Genomic DNA, 17,143 nt, shown 5'->3' with positions numbered 1-17,143 from the left:
TGATGGCGTCACTGCACTCCAGCCTGGACAACAAAACGAGACCCTGTCCCCCAAAACCAAAAACCTCACAAGGCTCTTCCAGGTGTGAGCTAAGATAATGTATTGAATGTCCCTTGGTAAATTCAGAAATGCTGGGGATAAAATATACGGAACTCTCAAATACATCCGGATTATTAGCAGTGTAATGTCTACAAAGAAATACTCGTCGTCTCGTTAGCATTCTTTTATTTAATAGAGTAAAAAAGAGCGAAGATTTTAAAAAATTAAATTCATGGAACTGTTTTTATGTTAAAGGAGGGAAACATGGATTATGAACATTTTTATTCTTCTTGGCCAAGCCCTTGTACAATAAAGTTTGCTAACTACCATTATCTCATTTGCCAGTCATTAATCCAGAGAGATTTATTTAGAATCATTAAAGTTTCTCCCCCCAAAATTAGGTTGATATTTTATTTGAATTTTGTTAACCCTGACATCTTTATAATATTGAAACTTTTCAGGAAAATGATAGTTTCCTTTGCTTATTCGAGTTGTTATTTTTCTCTGAGTAGATTTTGGAGTTCTCTTCATACAGTCTAGTATACTTTATAAAGATTATTCTTGATAATTTTATAAATTTCTTTTTGTCCTGGACAGTGGCTCACACCTGTAATCCTAGCACTTTGGGAGGCCAAGGCGGGAGGATCACTTGAACTCAGGAGTTCAAGACCAGCGTGGGCAACACAGGGAGACCTCGTCTCTATAATTTTTTCAATTAAAAAAATGCTTTTTTTTCTGATTACAAATGAGACTTTTCTCTCCTTCATGGTTTAACTATTTATAGAAGATATATAGTTAAGGGAATGATTTTTGCAAATTCATCCTATAGCTGCCATAATAAAAATACCAAGAGTGATTCTTAAAAGTACACCTGTATCTTATAGTATTTAGCAGTTGCCAAATGGCAGGCACTATGTCGTAGGTTTTAAATGTATTTTCTCAGCAAATTTTCACAATAATCCTATAAATTAATAATAGTTATTATCCTAATGTGTAGATGAAAACGCAAGCCCAGTGAGATGACATAATCTGCCTAAGGTCACACAGTTCATTACTAAACACGAATTAATTCTCTTAGGTTTTCTAGATACACAATCATATCATTTATACAAAATGACAATTTTGTCTCCTCTTCCCAAGGGCTATGTGTTCAATTTTTGTTCTACACTTTACTGAACTGGTCATAATTATATTAAAATGTTAAGTAATTATTCTCGCTTAAATACTTCTAAACCCTTTTCCATCCAGTGGATATGTGTATATGATGCTGTAGTCAATAGAAATAATGATCACAATCATCCCTAACACTTACTGTGAATCCAGGCGGTCTAAGTCTGGAATTGATGTTCTCAATTACACAACTAAGTCAAGAGTTACCACACCTTGTTATAGCATGTTTCAGGCCACTCTAGCATGATCCACATGTTTCAAACCTTCTCCACCACCTCCCTTCAGTTTTCTGGCTTTGTAGCCAGAGTTTGTCTCTAAGTCTAGCCCCTGTTGGGTTGGTGATCCTGTTTACCATGAATCTAATCTGGTACTTTCTTATGACCTGTTTCCAGTAATGGTCCCTTGGCTCTACTCAGTGAACTTAAATAAACCCATCTGTGTCCTCTCTAGACCTCAGAACCCCATCCTATTTAAGTCCAGTTTCCTTTTACCAATAGATCCTGATGAAGTCTCTTTCAACATTCCTTTCAAATATCTTTGAAAACAGAAAATAAGGAATTTCGAGAGTTTTTATTCATCAAAACCCCATAATAGCTATGCCAGCATGGTGGTGCACAGCTGTAGTTCAAGCTACTCTAAGGCTGAGACCAGAGGATCACTTGAACCCAGGAGTTCAAGGCCAGCCTGGGCAAAGTAAAGAGACCTCTTCTCCCCATGTCTCTAAAAAATAAAAATATTGAAAGCCCCAATGTCCAATGTCAGAAAGATCAAGGAGAAAGTGATACTCTTCTACACTACACTTTTAAATTCTTTTTAAAGGGCAATTTGACAACGCATGTCACAAATTTTGCATATTCCTTGACTCAGAAATCTCACTTATTGGCCTCCTTCTCCTCCACCCCTGTCACCACCTCTGTCCTGGAGAAGAAGCCATATTTGGTCTCCCTCAATGGGCAAGACAGAGGCAACGCGGGCACCATGATCCCGGCTCTGCCTTCCGGCAACCCGCAGCTCATTGCTCTCATCCTGGAGCGGCTAAGAACCAGGCCCGTGTGGCAACTTCTGTTGATGCTGCCTGGCCACTGTGGACACGAATCCAGCTTACCAAAACCCGAGGCGGAAAGCCGAGCATTGGATGTCCACACACCTGGATGAGCAGGACTGGAATCTTATGATGCACAAAAGCTTATTGCGAAATGATCAGGGACAGAGTGAGGTTCAGTCAGGGACATTGGAAGCTGGAGTAGACAGGGTTATTTCTCAGGCAGAGGATCCACAATCAAATCACAACCTCAGGCCGCCAATGGAACGAAAAATTCGTGAGATCCTGGGTGCCCAGAAGACAGCGATGTTGCCAGCACTGCCTTTAGAGCCTGCAGACCAGGACCCTCCAGCTCCAGCCCAGGGTGCTTCCTGGGAACGTGCCCAATCCCTTTTGAAAGCTCTATTTAATTACTGGTGAAGAAGTGACTGGTTACATAAGAGTGCAACTTCAGAATGAAGATAGGCCAAGGTCTCACTGATTTCTATATTTCAGCCTTGGCTATGGGCAGTGTCCAGTTGGAATGGGGAGCAAGTTTGGCAGTGGGGATGTTGACCCAGTTGTCCCCTGTATTGTGCCGCCATTTGGCCAGTCTGTCCAAGGATACGACATCCAGTAGACACTACAGAGAGATAAAGAAACACTGTAGTAACCTGGGATTGTCCTAAAACAGACTTTTATACTTGAACAAGGAGACTCTATGTAGACTTCAGCGTTTGTGCTCTGGAATACACCAAAGCTACAGTGAGAGAACGTAACCAGTCCCAAAGACAATTTCAAAGAACAATAACTATATAAAGGGTAGTTGGGAGTAGGTATTTGACAGTGCTTATTTGATATTGTTTCTCAGAGTTGCAAACTAGAATGTAGAAACCACCAGCATCAGATACTTAGAAAGTTGTTATGACCTTCTTGTTCATGAATCTTCTAGCCAGCTTCCTTTCCCGTGTAAGAGGTGACAAAACATGGAACCCTAGAATGTGTGAGGAAGCTTGGACGTTAGGTATAAAGAAAAACATTTGTGGCTGGGCACGGTGGCTCAGGCCTGTGATCCCAGCACTTTCGGAGGCTGAGGTAGGTGGATTGCCTGAGGTCAGGAGTTTGAGACCAGCTGGACAACATGATGAAACTCTGTCTTAACTAAAAATACAAAAATTAGCAGGGTGTTGTGGCATGCGCCTGAAATCCCAGCTACTCAGAGGCTGAGGCAGGAGAATCGCTTGAACTCAGGAGGCAGAGGTTGCAGTGAGCCGAGATCACACCACTGCACTCTAGCCTGGGCGACAGAGCAAGATTCTGTCTCAAAAAGACAAAAGAAAAGCATTTGCAGGCTCTCTGTCTAGTGCCTCTTCCTGTCCTGCAAAGGCTAGTAAGTCTGGGGTGTGTTTAGTTTATTCTCATACTTGTGTTTTTTAAGAAAAGTGAGTGGTAAATAAATGGCTTAAGATTTATAATAAGGGTGGGCTGGGTGGCTCATGCCTATAATCCCAGCACTTTGGGAAGCCAAGGGGGGCGGATAACCTGAGGTCAGGAGCTCAAGACCAGCTTGGCCAACATGGTGAAAACCCGTCTCTACTAAAAATACAAAAATTAGCGGGGCATGGTGGCGAACCCCTGTAATCCAACTACTCAGGAGGCTGAGGCAGGAGAATCGCTTGAACCTGGGAGGCGGAGGCTACAGTGAGCCGAGTTCGTCCCGTTGCACTCCAGCCTGTGCGACAGAGCAAGACTTTGTCTCAAAACAACACCACCACCAAAAAGATTTATAATAAAATCAAATAAAATTTGATAGTCTTTTAAAAAAAATCTCACTCAGAATTTATCCTAAGTAAATCATTATGGATAAGCACAAATATATTTTTACAAAGATGTTTATTTTGATACTACTTATAGAGGTTAAAATTTTGTAGCACTCTAGATGTGCAGCATGGTTTTGTTTGTTTTTTGTTGTTGTTGTTGTTGTTCATTTGTTTGTTTTGAGATGGAGTCTCGCTCTGTGGCCTGGTCTGGAGTGCAGTGGCGCGATCTCAGCTCACTGCAACCTCTGCTTCCCGGGTTCAAGCTATTCTCCAGCCTCAGCTTCCTGAGCAGCTGGGATTGCAGGTGTGCACCACCACATCCAGCTAATTTTTGTATTTTTAGTAGAGGAGGGGTTTCGCCATGTTGGCCAGACTGATTTCAAACTCCTGACCTCAGGTGATTCACCCGCCTCAGTCTCCCAAAGTGCTGGGATTACAGGCATGGACCACCGCTCCCGGCCTGTTTGTTAACTAAATTCTACTACATCCGGAGAAATATTTCACTGCATGGAAACGTTTATGATACGCTGTTAGATTAAAAAAGCATATCACAACTCAACATGTAAAGTATAAACCCATTTGTGTTTATATATCTATTATTGTCTATATAACTGTTATTTTAAATTTATCTAGCTACCTATTCATGTATATATCTATCATTATTGAGATCACATAAAACAAAAATAGATAATTCCAATTATTCATTTCTCACTAATGGAATTATTAAGAAATATGCTATATTTCTTCTTTTTGTTCACTGTTTTCTGAATGTTCTACAATTAGCATGTATCACTTTTGGAATAGTAAAACCGTTATTCTGGCCGGGTGCAGTGGTTCACGCCTGTAATCCCAGCACTTTGGGAGGCCACAGTAGGAAGGTCCCTGGAGCCCAGGAGTTCAAGAGCAGCCTGGGCAACAAAGGAAGACTCCATCTCTACAAAAAAAGTGGGGAGTTATTCTTAACAGCTTTCTGTTAGTTAAGCTAAAGGCAGAGAGACAAAACATATAGGGCTTACATATGATAGAAGTTGTTTCTTTTTTCCTCTCCCCAAATTATCTGTCGTTGCAAGGGCCCAGTGTTACAGTGAAGCTGTACTCCACAAAGTTACTCAGGGGTCCTGATTTTGTGCCGCTGTTATCTAGGTTGGTGTCTTTTCCACGTGGTAGAAGCTGGCTAACCTCCACTTCCACATTCCAGCCCAAGGAAAAGTCCAAGGTAGGTAGATATTTCTTTAAGGGGATGACCTAGAAGGTACACACTTTGTTTTCACGCACCATTGGCTTGAACCTAGTCACGTGACCACATCAGTCAAGAAGGCAGGCTGGGACCTACAGTCTCCAGCTGTCAGCCATATGCAGTTGTCCCTTGGTATCCACGGGGAATTGATTCCAGGATGCTACCTCAGAAACTAAAATGTGCAAATGCTCAAGTTCATTATATAAAATGACATAGTAGTTGCATATAACCTGTGCATATCCGCCTGCATACTTGTAATCATCTTTAGATTACTTATAGTATCTAATATAATGTGAATGCTATACAAATAGTTGTTATACCATATTATTCAGTACAGATGCAACTATAGTAGGCCAAACTACATTTTCTATCCACAGTTGGTTGAATCTGCACATACAGAACCCATGGAAACCCAGGGCCAACTGTGTGTGTGTGTGTGTGTGTGTGTGTGTGTATTCAGCTAAAATTTAGGGGGAAGGGATTATTACTAAAGATGATTAGGAATAGTGAGAGATGGACTCATTGGACTCTTACTTAGATATTAAAAATTTAGGCTGGGCTCACGCCTGTAATCCCAGTACTTTGGGAGGCCAAGGTGAGCGAATCACCTGAGGTCAGGAGTTTGAGACTAGCCTGGCCAACATGGTGAAAACCCATCTCTACTAAAAATTCAACAATTAGATGGGCATGATGGAAGGTGCCTGTAATCTCATCTACTCAGGAGACTGAGGCAGGAGAATCACTTGAACCTGGGAGGCCAAGGTTGCAGTGAGCTGAGATCGTGCCATTACACTCCAGCTTAGGTGACAAGAGCAAAACTCCATCTCAAAAAAAATTAAAAAATAAATTAAAATGTACAATAGTTATAATACTGTGATTTTGGCACACGAATAAATAAAAAAGGACAACCATAAATACACTGGAACTCATATAAGATTAAAGCATATAAATTAAGATGGAGGAAAATAAACTCAATAATGTTGAGAGAATTGAAAAACCATTTGGAAAAAACAAAGTTAGATTAAATGACAAAATTCATTCCACATAAAGACTTAACTTTCTGTAGGGAAATATAGATGAAAATGGCAACCAGATTATGACCTCTGCTTTAGTTGGTTCCCCATTCCACAAATTTCTGGACCTTATTGAGAATAATTATCTTTTCCTTGACCTTCAGCAACCAGAACTGCAAACCATACACCACATATAGAAGACATCATGCTTGTATTAGGTCAGGAGAATGCTTTATATTTTTTTTGTGTTTGTTGGTTAGTTGGTTTTTTCTTTACTTTCTTATGAAGCGTCTTTTTTATGTTGATCTTCTTTTTGTTGATCTTCTTTATTGATAGATAAAATGCACAAAATTCATAATCCACATAGTGACTTCTAATTCCCATCAAGGGACTACCCTAGATGCGTATCTGATTCTGTATGCTCCATATAAACATTAGTCTCCCACTCAACAAGAAAAGAGCAAGCTGGGCACAGTAGTTCACGCCTGTAATCCCAGCACTGTGGGAGGCCGAGGCGGGTGGATCACCTGAGGTCAGGCATTCAAGACCAGCCTGGCCAACATGGTGAAAACCCTCCTCTACTAAAAATACAAAAATTAGCAGGGCATAGTGGCGCCTGCCTGTAATCCCAGCTACTCAGGAGACTGAGGCAGGAGAATCACTTGAACCTGGGAGGCAGAGGTTGCAGTGAACCGAGATCGTGCCATTGTACTCCAAACTGGGCAACAGAGCAAGACTCCATCTCAAAAAAAACAAAAAAAAAAAAGAAAAAGAAAAAGAAAAAAGAAAGTAACCTGATTTAAGCATGGGTAAAGGACTTGACATTTCTCCAAAGATAAAATACAAATGGCCAACAAACATAAAAAGATGTTCAATATCAATAATCATTAGAGAAATGCAAATCAAAACCACAATAAGATACCACCTCACACCCATTAGAATAACTACTATCAAAATAAATAAATATATAAATAAGTCCTGGCACGGTGGCTCATGCCTGTAATCCCAGCTCTGGGAGGCTGAGGTGGGAGGATTGCCTGAGGTCAGGAAGTTTTGAGACCAGCTTGGCCAACATGGTGAAACTCCATCTCTACTAAAATACTAAAAATGCAAAAAATAGCCGGGTGTGGTGGCACGCCTCTATAATCCCAGCAACTCAGGAGGCTGAGGTGAGAGAATTGCTTGAACCTGGGAGACCGAGGCTGCAGCGAGCCAAGATCATGCCACTGCACTCCAGCCTGGGCAACAGAGTGAGACTCTGTCTCAAAAAAAAAACACAAAAAACATACATACATACATACATACATAAAATAAGTGTTGATGAGGATGTAAAGAAATTGAAAGCCCTGTGCATTGGTGGTGGGAATCTAAAATGGTGCAGCCACTATAGAAAGCAATATGGTGGTTCCTCAAAAAATTAATAAATATAGAATTACCATATAATCTAGCAATTCCACTTCTAGGTATGTTTCTAAAAGAATGAAAGCAGGGCCTCGAAGAGATGTTTGCACACCCATGCTCATAGCAGCATTATTCACCATAGCCAAGGTGTGGAAGCAACCCAAATGTTCGTCAATGAATTAATGGATAAACAAAATGTGATGTAAATATATAATGGAATCTATTCAGTCTTGAAAAGAAGGAAATCCTGTCACATGCTATAACATGGATAAATCTTGAGGATATTATGCTAAGTGAAATAAGCCAGTCACAAAAAGACAAGTCCTATATGATTTAACTCATATAACGTGTTTAAAATAGTCAAATTTATAGAGACAGAAAGTAAAATAGTAGTTACCAGGGGCTTGGGAGAGGTAGAAATAGGAATTGTTGTTTAATGGGTATAAAGTTTCAATTTTGCAAGATTAAAAATGGCAGAGATCCCTGAATGTAATTAATGCTACAGAACTATACACTTAAAAATAGTTAAGATGGTAAATTTTGTATGTGTTTTTTACTACAATTTTTTTTTTTTTTTTTTTTGAGACAGAGTCTCGCTCTGTCACCCAGGCTGTAGTGCAGTGGTGCAATCTCGGCTCACTGCAAATTTTGTCTCCCAGGTTCACGCCATTCTCCTGCCTCAGCCTCCCAAGTAACTGGGACTACAGGTCCCACCACCATGCCCAGCTAATTTTTTGTATTTTTAGTAGAGATGGAGTTTCACAGTGTTAGCCAGGGTGGTCTCGATCTCCTGACCTCATGGTCCACCCACCTCGGCCTCCCAAAGTGCTGGGATTGCAAGCATGATCCACCGCGCCCTGCCTTTACTACAGTTTTTTTTAAAAGTTTGAGAAGGCTGGGCAACAAAGTGAGACCTCATCTCTACATTTTTTTTTTAATTACCTGGGCAAGGTGGCGTTCGTCTGTAGTCCCAGCTACTTGGGAGGCTGAGGTGGGAGGATCACTTGAGCCTGGGAGTTTGAGGCTACGATGAGCTATGATCATACCACTGCAGGATATCCAAGAACTGTGGGATAATTACAAAAGGTGTAACATACGCATAATTAGAGTTCCTGAAGGAGAAACAAAGGAAATTTTTTCAGTAATAATAGCTAAAATTTTCCAAAATTAACAAAAGACACTAAATCACAGATCCAAGAAGTTAAGATAATACCATGCAGGATAAATAACAAAAATTCTGCACCTGGGTGTATCATATTCAAACTACATAAAGTCAAAGACAAGAAGAAAACCTAGAAAGAGGCCGGGCGCGGTGGCTCAAGCCTGTAATCCCAGCACTTTGGGAGGCCGAGACGGGCGGATCATGAGGTCAGGAGATCGAGACTATCCTGGCTAACACGGTGAAACCCCATCTCTACTAAAAAATACAAAAAACTAGCCGGGCGAAGTGGCGGGCGCCTGTGGTCCCAGCATCTCGGGAGGCTGAGGCAGGAGAATGGCGTAAACCCGGGAGGCGGAGCTTGCAGTGAGCTGAGATCCGGCCACTGCACTCCAGCCTGGGCGACAGAGCCAGACTCAGTCTCAAAAAAAAAAAAAAAAAAAAGAAAACCTAGAAAGAAGCCAGAGGGTGAGGAAAACCACTTTATGTATAGAGGAATAAGAAAAAGAATTGAGGCCGGCATGGTGGCTTACGCCTGTAACCCCAGCATTTTGGGAGGCTGAAGTGGGCAAATCATTTGAGGTCAGGAGTTTGAGACTAGCCTGGCCAACATGGTGAAATCCCATCTCTACTAAAAATACAAAAATTAGCCAGGTGTGGTGGTATGCATCTGTAATCCCAGCTACTCAGGAGGCTGAGGCAGGATAATTGCTGGAACCAGGGACACAGGTTGCAGTGAGCCATTGCACTTCAGCCTAGGCCACAAGAGCAAAAAAAGAATAAGAATTGCATTGGCCTTCTCTTCAGAAATCATGCAAGCAAGAAGAGAATGGAATAAAATATTTAAAACATTGAAAGAAAAAAACAGCAACCTAGAATTCTGTATCCAATAAAATTATCCTTTAAAATGTATCTCCCATAGACTTGCCTTGCAAGAGATGCTAAAAGAAGTTCTTCAGAGAGAAGGAAAGTGTTATAGGTCAGAAACTTGCATCTGTGTAAAAAGAAGTGTTTGAGGGCTGGGTGCAGTTGCTCATGCCTGTAATCCCAGCACTTTGGGAGGCTGAGGCGGGTGGATCACCTGAAGTCAGGAGTTCAAGACCTGCCTGGCCAACATAGTGAAACCCCGTCTCTACCAAAAATACAAAAAGTTAGCAGGGCATGGTGGCAGGAGCCTGTAATCCCAGTTACTGGGGAGGCTGAGGGAGGAGAATTGCTGGAACCCAGGAGATGGAGGTTACAGTGAGCTGAGATCATGTTGTTGTACTCCAGTCTGGGTGACTGAGTGAGACTCTGTCTCAAAAAAAAAAAAAAAAGTATTTGAGAAATAAAGCACTGAGAAATAAAGGTTAAAATAACATGTTTTAGTTTTGTTATTCTTAACTGATCTAACAAAAAACAATTTGTTCAAAATAATAGCAACAATATATTGGATGATTAGAGCTTATGGATTAGTGAAATATATGACAACAACGTTATAAGGGATGGGAGGGAAGAATTGGAAATACTATGTCATAAGGTATGTGTACTACCCATGAATTTGTAGAATGATATTTGAAAGTGGACATATATTATTTGTAAATATATATTGCAAACTCTAGGACAATGACTGAAAACATTTTTAAAGTGTAATTGATACACAAAGAAAGAAGAAAAAATGGAATCATGTAAATGCTCAATTAAAACCAAACAAGTGGTAAGGCACAGTGGCTCAAGTCTGTAATCCCAGCATTTCGGGAGGACAAGGTGGGTGGATCACTTGAGGTCAGGCAGAGTTTGAGACCATCCTGGCCAACATGGTGAAACCCCATTTCTACTAAAAATACAAAAATTAGCCCTGTGTGATGGTGGGTGCCTGTAATCACAGCTACTCAGGAGGCTGAGGCAAGAGAATCACTTAAACCCAGGAGGTGGAGGTTGCAGTGAGCCAAGATTGCGCCACTGTACGGGATCCAGCCTGGGTGACAGAGTGAGACCCCCTCTCAAAAAAATAATATTGCCGGGTGCGGTGACTCAAGCCTGTAATCCCAGCACTCTGGGAGGCTGAGGCGGGCAGAGCACGAGGTCAGGAGATCAAGACCATCTTGGCTAACGCGGTGAGACACCGTCTCTACTAAAAATACATAAAAATTAGCCGGGCGTGGTGGCAGGTGCCTGTAGTCCCAGCTACTCAGGAGGCTGAGACAGGAGAAAGGCGTGAACCTGGGAGGTGGAGTTTGTAGTGAGCCGAGATCGTGCCACTGCATTCCAGCCTGGGCGACAGAGTGAGACTCTGTCTCAAAAAATAATATTAATAATAATAATATTAATAAAACCAAATAAGACAGGCCGGGTACAGTGGCTCACACCTGTAATCCCAGCACTTTGGGAGGCCAAGGTGGGCAAATCACGAGGTCAGAAGTTCGAGACCAGCCTGACCAACATGGTGAAACCCGTTTAGTAGAGTGCTAAAAATACAAAAAAAAAATTAGCCAGGTGTGGAGGCACACACCTGTAATCCCAGCTACTCGGGAGACTGAGGCAGGAGAATCGCTTGAACCCAGGAGGCAGAGGTTGTGGTAAGCCAAGATCACACCACTGCACTCCAGCCTGGATGACAGAGCAAGACTCTGTCTCAAAAAAAAAAAAAAAAAAGAAAGAAAAAGTGTGGAAAACAAAAAGGAAACAAAGAATAAGAGCAATTAAGTAAAATAAACTACAATTAAGGTACATGTTAATCCAACTATATCAATGATCACTGTAAATGTGAATGATCTAAATACATTAATTAAAAGACAGAGACTATCAGAGTGGATAAAATAACACCACCCAACTATATGTTGTTTACAAGAAACTCACTTTAAATATGCAGACACAGGCAAAAAGTAAAAGGATGAATAAAGATATGCCACACTAACACTAATCAAAAGAAAGCTATGGTAGCTATATTAATTTCAGACAAATTATCTCCTGCAATATCTTGGAAGACAGTTCACATGTCAGTCAGGCCCTTAGCCCTTAGTTCTAGAAAGGGTTTTTGAGAAATATCAATGTTTATGTATTTTGACTGCTTTTTGCTGCTTTTAGCCAAGTTCTGTGAGATTGATGAACCAAGGCAAGAATTAGTCAGTTGGAAAGCAGACTGGAATGGAATACATTTCCTCACAGGAGGATTTGTAAAGGCTTCTCAGGTGTTTTTTACCAAACCAGACAATGAGAGCCAGCCAGAATGATAAAGCTGCCTTCCAGTCCAAGGATATTGCTTTATACAGCCTCAGAGTATCCATCATAATATTGCAAGTGTGGAGTTCATGCCATATACCAGCTAGTGAGTAAAAGAGGAGAGTCTTCAGTCTTAAGAACTTTTTCCAAGGCTGGGCATGGTGGCTCACACCTGTAATCCCAGCACTTTTCAAGGCCGAGGTGGGTGGATCACAAGCTCACAAGTTTGAGACCAGCCTGACCAACATGGTGAAAGCTCACGTCTACTAAAAATACAAAAATTAGCTTGGTGTGGTGGTGCACGCCTGTAATCCCAGCTACTCAGGAGGCTGAGGCAGGAGAATCGCTTGAATCTGGGAGGCAGAGGTTGCAATGACAGAGATTGCACCACGGCACTCCAGGCTGGGTGATAGAGCAAGACTCTGTCTCCAAAAAAAAAAAAAAAAAAGAACTCTTTCCAGAAAAGATCTATGGCTGTGGTTACTTGCCCAAAGAACTGAATGGAAGAAAATACATCAGAAGTAGATTGATAATTCACAAGACTGGCCTTTAATAATCTGTAGCTCTTCAACTTCTAAAGCATCCCTTGGAGCCACTCAAACAGAACCTACACGAGAGCATAGTCTTCAATGTCACTTCAGATGTGGCTATGGAGGATAACTAATGGAAGAACCTTCTGGAGGCAAAGCCAAGAGCCAGAAAGGACAATGAGCAAGGAGATTTCTTGACAGAATCAGGATCAAATGTACTTGGCAATAGTACGTTGGTAAATCTGCAATTTAAGCTCAGTAGGAATTTTATCATTATAGTAGTCCAGTGATTGTTCTTTCCCTCCATTTCTTTTCTTTTCTGAAAGAGGACTTTTATTAAGCAATTCCTAATTCACCACTATCTTTTTGGTGGGTGGAGGTGGGAAGACAGATAACTTGTCTTTTAGAAGATGCTCACCTGAGTCATCAGTTGTCCTGGTGAAGAGGACTTAATATCACTGAGATCCTAGATTTTGAACTGAATGCAGTAGCTGGATGGAACACTGCATTATTTTACTTGGAAGGGAGAAAAGTATGTTTTATATATAGAAAAAAGAAGGGGGAGCATGAATATTTGGGTAACCAGGAATGGACTATAACAGAGACTGCTAGTTGTCTCACATGTGCTCTCTCTCTAGCACATGGCTATTCAACCGAAGGCTATATTTCTTTTGGTATATTATTATTATTATTATTATTGAGATGGAGTCTCGCTCTTGTCGCCCAGACTGGAGTGCAATGGCGCAATCTTGGCTCACTGCAACCTCCACCTCCCAAATTCTCTTTCTTGAGAATTTCAGGTTCAAGAAATTCTCCTGCGTCAGCCTCCCAAGTAGCTGGGATTACAGGCGCCCGCCACCACACTCAGCTAATTTTTGTATTTTTAGTAGAGACAGGGTTTCACCATGTTGGCCAGGCTAGTCTCAAACTCCTGACCTCAAATGATCTGCCCGCCTCAGCCTCCCAAAGTGCTGGGATTACAGGCATGAGCCACCACGCCCAGCCCAAAGGCTGTATTTCTTACACTCCTTAGCAGGTGAGTTTGACAGTGTGACTTGGTTCTAGTCAATGGGATGTGAGGAGAAATTATATACAGTCATGTATGTCATAACATTTTGGTCAATGACAGACTATGTATATGATGGAGGTCCCATAAGATTATAAGGGAGCTGAAAAATTCCTGTTGTCTTGTGACGTCAAAGCTGTCCTAACTTTGTGGTGCAACAGATTATTCACATGTTTGTGGTGATGCTGATGCTGGTGTGAACAAACCTACTGTACTTGATGTCCTAGCACTTGATAATAAATGACTAAGTTACCTGTTTTATGAGTTTACTATACTATATATATACATGTATACATATATATAAAATTATTATTTTTTTTGAGATGGAGTTTGGCTCTTGTTGCCCCAGGCTGGAGTATAATGGCGTGATCTTGGCTCACTGCAACCTCCACCTCCCAGGTGCAAATGATTCTCCTGCCTCAGCCTCCCGAGTAGCTGGGATTACAGGCATGCACCACCACACCTAGGTAATTTTGTATTTTTAATTGAGATGGAGTTTCTCCATGTTGGCCATTCTGGTCTCAAACTCCCGACCTCAGGTGATCCGCCCGTCTCAGCCTCCTAAAGTGTTGAGATTACAGGTGTGAGCCACCGCACCCATCTATACTATATTTTTAATTGTTATTTTACAGTGTACTCTTTCTGTTTATTTAAAAAAAAAAAAATTAAGTGTAAAGCAACCTCAGGCAGGTCCTTCAGGAGGTATTGCAACAGACGGCATTGTTACCATAGAAGTTGAACACTCCATAAGTGTTATCGCCCCGAAGACCTCCCAGTGGGAAAGATATAAAAGTGAAAACCAGTGATATTGGCCGGGCACAGTGGCTCACGTCTGAAATCCCAGCACTTTGGGAGGCAGAGGTGAGCAAATCATTTGAGGTCAGGAGTTCGAGACTAGCCTGGCCAACATGGTGAAACCCCGTCTCTATCAGAAATATAAAAAGTAACTGGGCATGGAGGTGGTCATCTGTAATCCCAGCTACTCAGGAGGCTGAAGCAGGAGAATTGCTTGAACCTGAGAGGCGGAGATTGCAGTGAGCAGAGATGGCGCCACTGCACTCCAGTCTGGGCGACAGAGCGAGGCTCCGTCTCAAAAAAAAAAAAAAAAGACAGCTATGTTGAGGATCCCGACCCTGTGTAGGCCTAAGCTAATGTGTGTGTTTGTGTTTCAGTTTTTAACAAAAAGTTTAAAAAGTACACAAAAAATTGATAGAAAAAGCTTATAGAATATGGACATGAAGAAAGAATGTATTTTCGTAGAGCTGTACAGTGTGCTTGTTTTTAGGCTTAGTGTTGTGACAAAAGTCAAAAAGTTCTTAAAAATTTAAAACTTTATAAAGTAAAAAAGTTATAGTAAAGAAAGTTAATTTATTGTTGAAGAAAGAAATTTTTAAAAAATAAAGTGTAGCCAAAGTGTGTGTTGTTTATAAAGTCTACAGTAGTGTACAGTAGTATTTTGTAGGCCTTCCCATTCACTCACCACTCACTCACTGACTCACAGAAAGTAACATTCAGTCCTGCAGGCTCCAGTCATGTTAAGTGCTCAATATAGGTGTGCCTTTTTTAGTCTTTTTTTTTTTTTTTGAGACGAAGTCTGGCTCTGTCGCCCAGGCTGGAGTGCAGTGGCGCGATCTCGGCTCACTGCAAGCTTCGCCTCCTGGGTTCATGCCGTTCTCCTGCCTCAGCCTCCCAAGTAGCTGGGACAACAGGCGCCCGCCACCTCGCCCGGCTAACTTTTTTGTATTTTTAGTAGAGACAGGGCTTCACCGTGTTAGCAAGGATGGTCTCGCTCTCCTGACCTCATGATCCTCCCGCCTGGGCCCCCTAAAGAACTAAGATTATAGGAGTAAGCCACCGTGCCCGGCCTTTTTTTTGTCTTTTATGCCATATTTTTACTATACATTTTCTAGGTTTAGATGGACCAATGCTTACCAGTGTGTTGCAATCACCTACAGTACTGATACGGTTACATCACTCCTAGTAGCACAGGAGCAATAGGCCATACCATATGCCTAGGCGTGTAGTCGGCTCTACCATCTAAGTTTGTCTAAGTACACGCCTAACACCTGAAGACATATTTCTCAGAATGTCTCCCCCTCGTTGTTGCATGACTGTATATCACATATTGTACTATTGAAAAAATAGGCATGGCTGGATGCGGTGACTCAGGCCTCTAATCCCAGCACTTTGGGAAGCCGTGGCAGGAGGGTACCTTGAGCCCAGATTCTCCACCAGCCTGAGCAACATAGTGAGACCCTGTCTCTACAAAAAAAGTTTTAAGGCCGGGCGCGGTGGCTCATGCTTGTAATCCCAGCACTTTGGGAGGCCAAGGCAGGCAGATCACAAGATCAGGAGATCGAGACCATCCTGGATAACACAGTGAAACCCCGTCTCTACTAACAAAAATAGAAAAAATTAGCTGGTCCTGGTGGCAGGTGCCTGTGGTCCCAGTTACTCAGGAGGCTGAGGCAGGAGAATGGCATGAACCCGGGAGGTGGAACTTGCAGTGAGCCGAGATCGTGCCACTGCACTCCAGCCTGGGTGACAGAGCGAGACTCCCATCTCAAAAAAAAGAAAAAAGTTTTAAAAATTAGCCGGCTGTGGTTGTGCACACTTGCAGTCCCAGCTACTCGGGAGACTGAGGCAGGAGGATCAATAAAGCCCAGGAGGTCAAGGCTGTAGTGAGCTATGATCATGCCACTGCACTCCAGCCTGGGTGACAGAGAGAGCAGTGCTCTGTCTCAAAAACAACAAAACAAAACAAAACAAAACAAATACACCTGCCCTACTTTCTTCCTCTCTTTCCAGTGGCCTAAAGGTTGAGAGGCAGAGAGAGCTAAAGCAGCTGTCTTAAACTAAAGAGAGCAGCCACAACGGAGTGACAATACAGAAGGGGTCTGCATCCCCAACATTGTGGAACTGCTGTAGCCCTGGAGTGCTTATGTTCACACTGTGACACAGACACAAGTCAAATTCTTTCATGTTTATTTGGGTCTATGTGAGAGCAACTCAAGCTGTGACCTAATTAATGTAGGTTTATGATCAAGCACATATCTCATTGTATTGTAGCTATTTCTCTAATTATGATTTTTTTTAAGTAATCATCATTAATAATATCAGCAAAGTACGTTTTTTTTTGTTTTGATGTCAGATGAGTAATGTGCCAAGGTTTGAGGGAGGCATATCTGTGTGAAAACCCAATCATCATGTTTATAAACTACAAAGAATCACATGCAGTTAAGTTTTTACTGTAATCCAAGGGTGGGAAGTTCAGCCACGCCTTGCAGGATCTGGAACAGCAAATAGAGAAGCCATCAGTAACTGAGGTCATTCTCATATCAGCTTCTGCAAACCAGATTTCCCCCCTGTGACACTGTGAAATACAACTTGGTCTTCTACCCATTTCCTGGCAAGCAACTTCTAAAATCCTTGGAATCTCCTTGTATGCTAATGAGTTGACCTTTGGGTGGGTGGGTGGGAGCTCCT

The 17,143-nt window shown here is 41.9% G+C and overlaps 1 pseudogene; it reads right to left on the bottom strand.

Annotated features, from left to right (window-relative positions):
* Positions 1-16,802: 16,802 nt before the first annotated feature.
* LOC116271552 lies at positions 16,803-16,885 on the bottom strand (annotated as a pseudogene).
* Positions 16,886-17,143: the final 258 nt, after the last annotated feature.

This window comes from Papio anubis, chromosome 19 (assembly GCF_008728515.1).
Source record: "Papio anubis isolate 15944 chromosome 19, Panubis1.0, whole genome shotgun sequence".
Lineage (NCBI taxonomy): Eukaryota > Metazoa > Chordata > Mammalia > Primates > Cercopithecidae > Papio > Papio anubis.
This window is presented reverse-complemented; position numbering and strand designations above follow the sequence as displayed.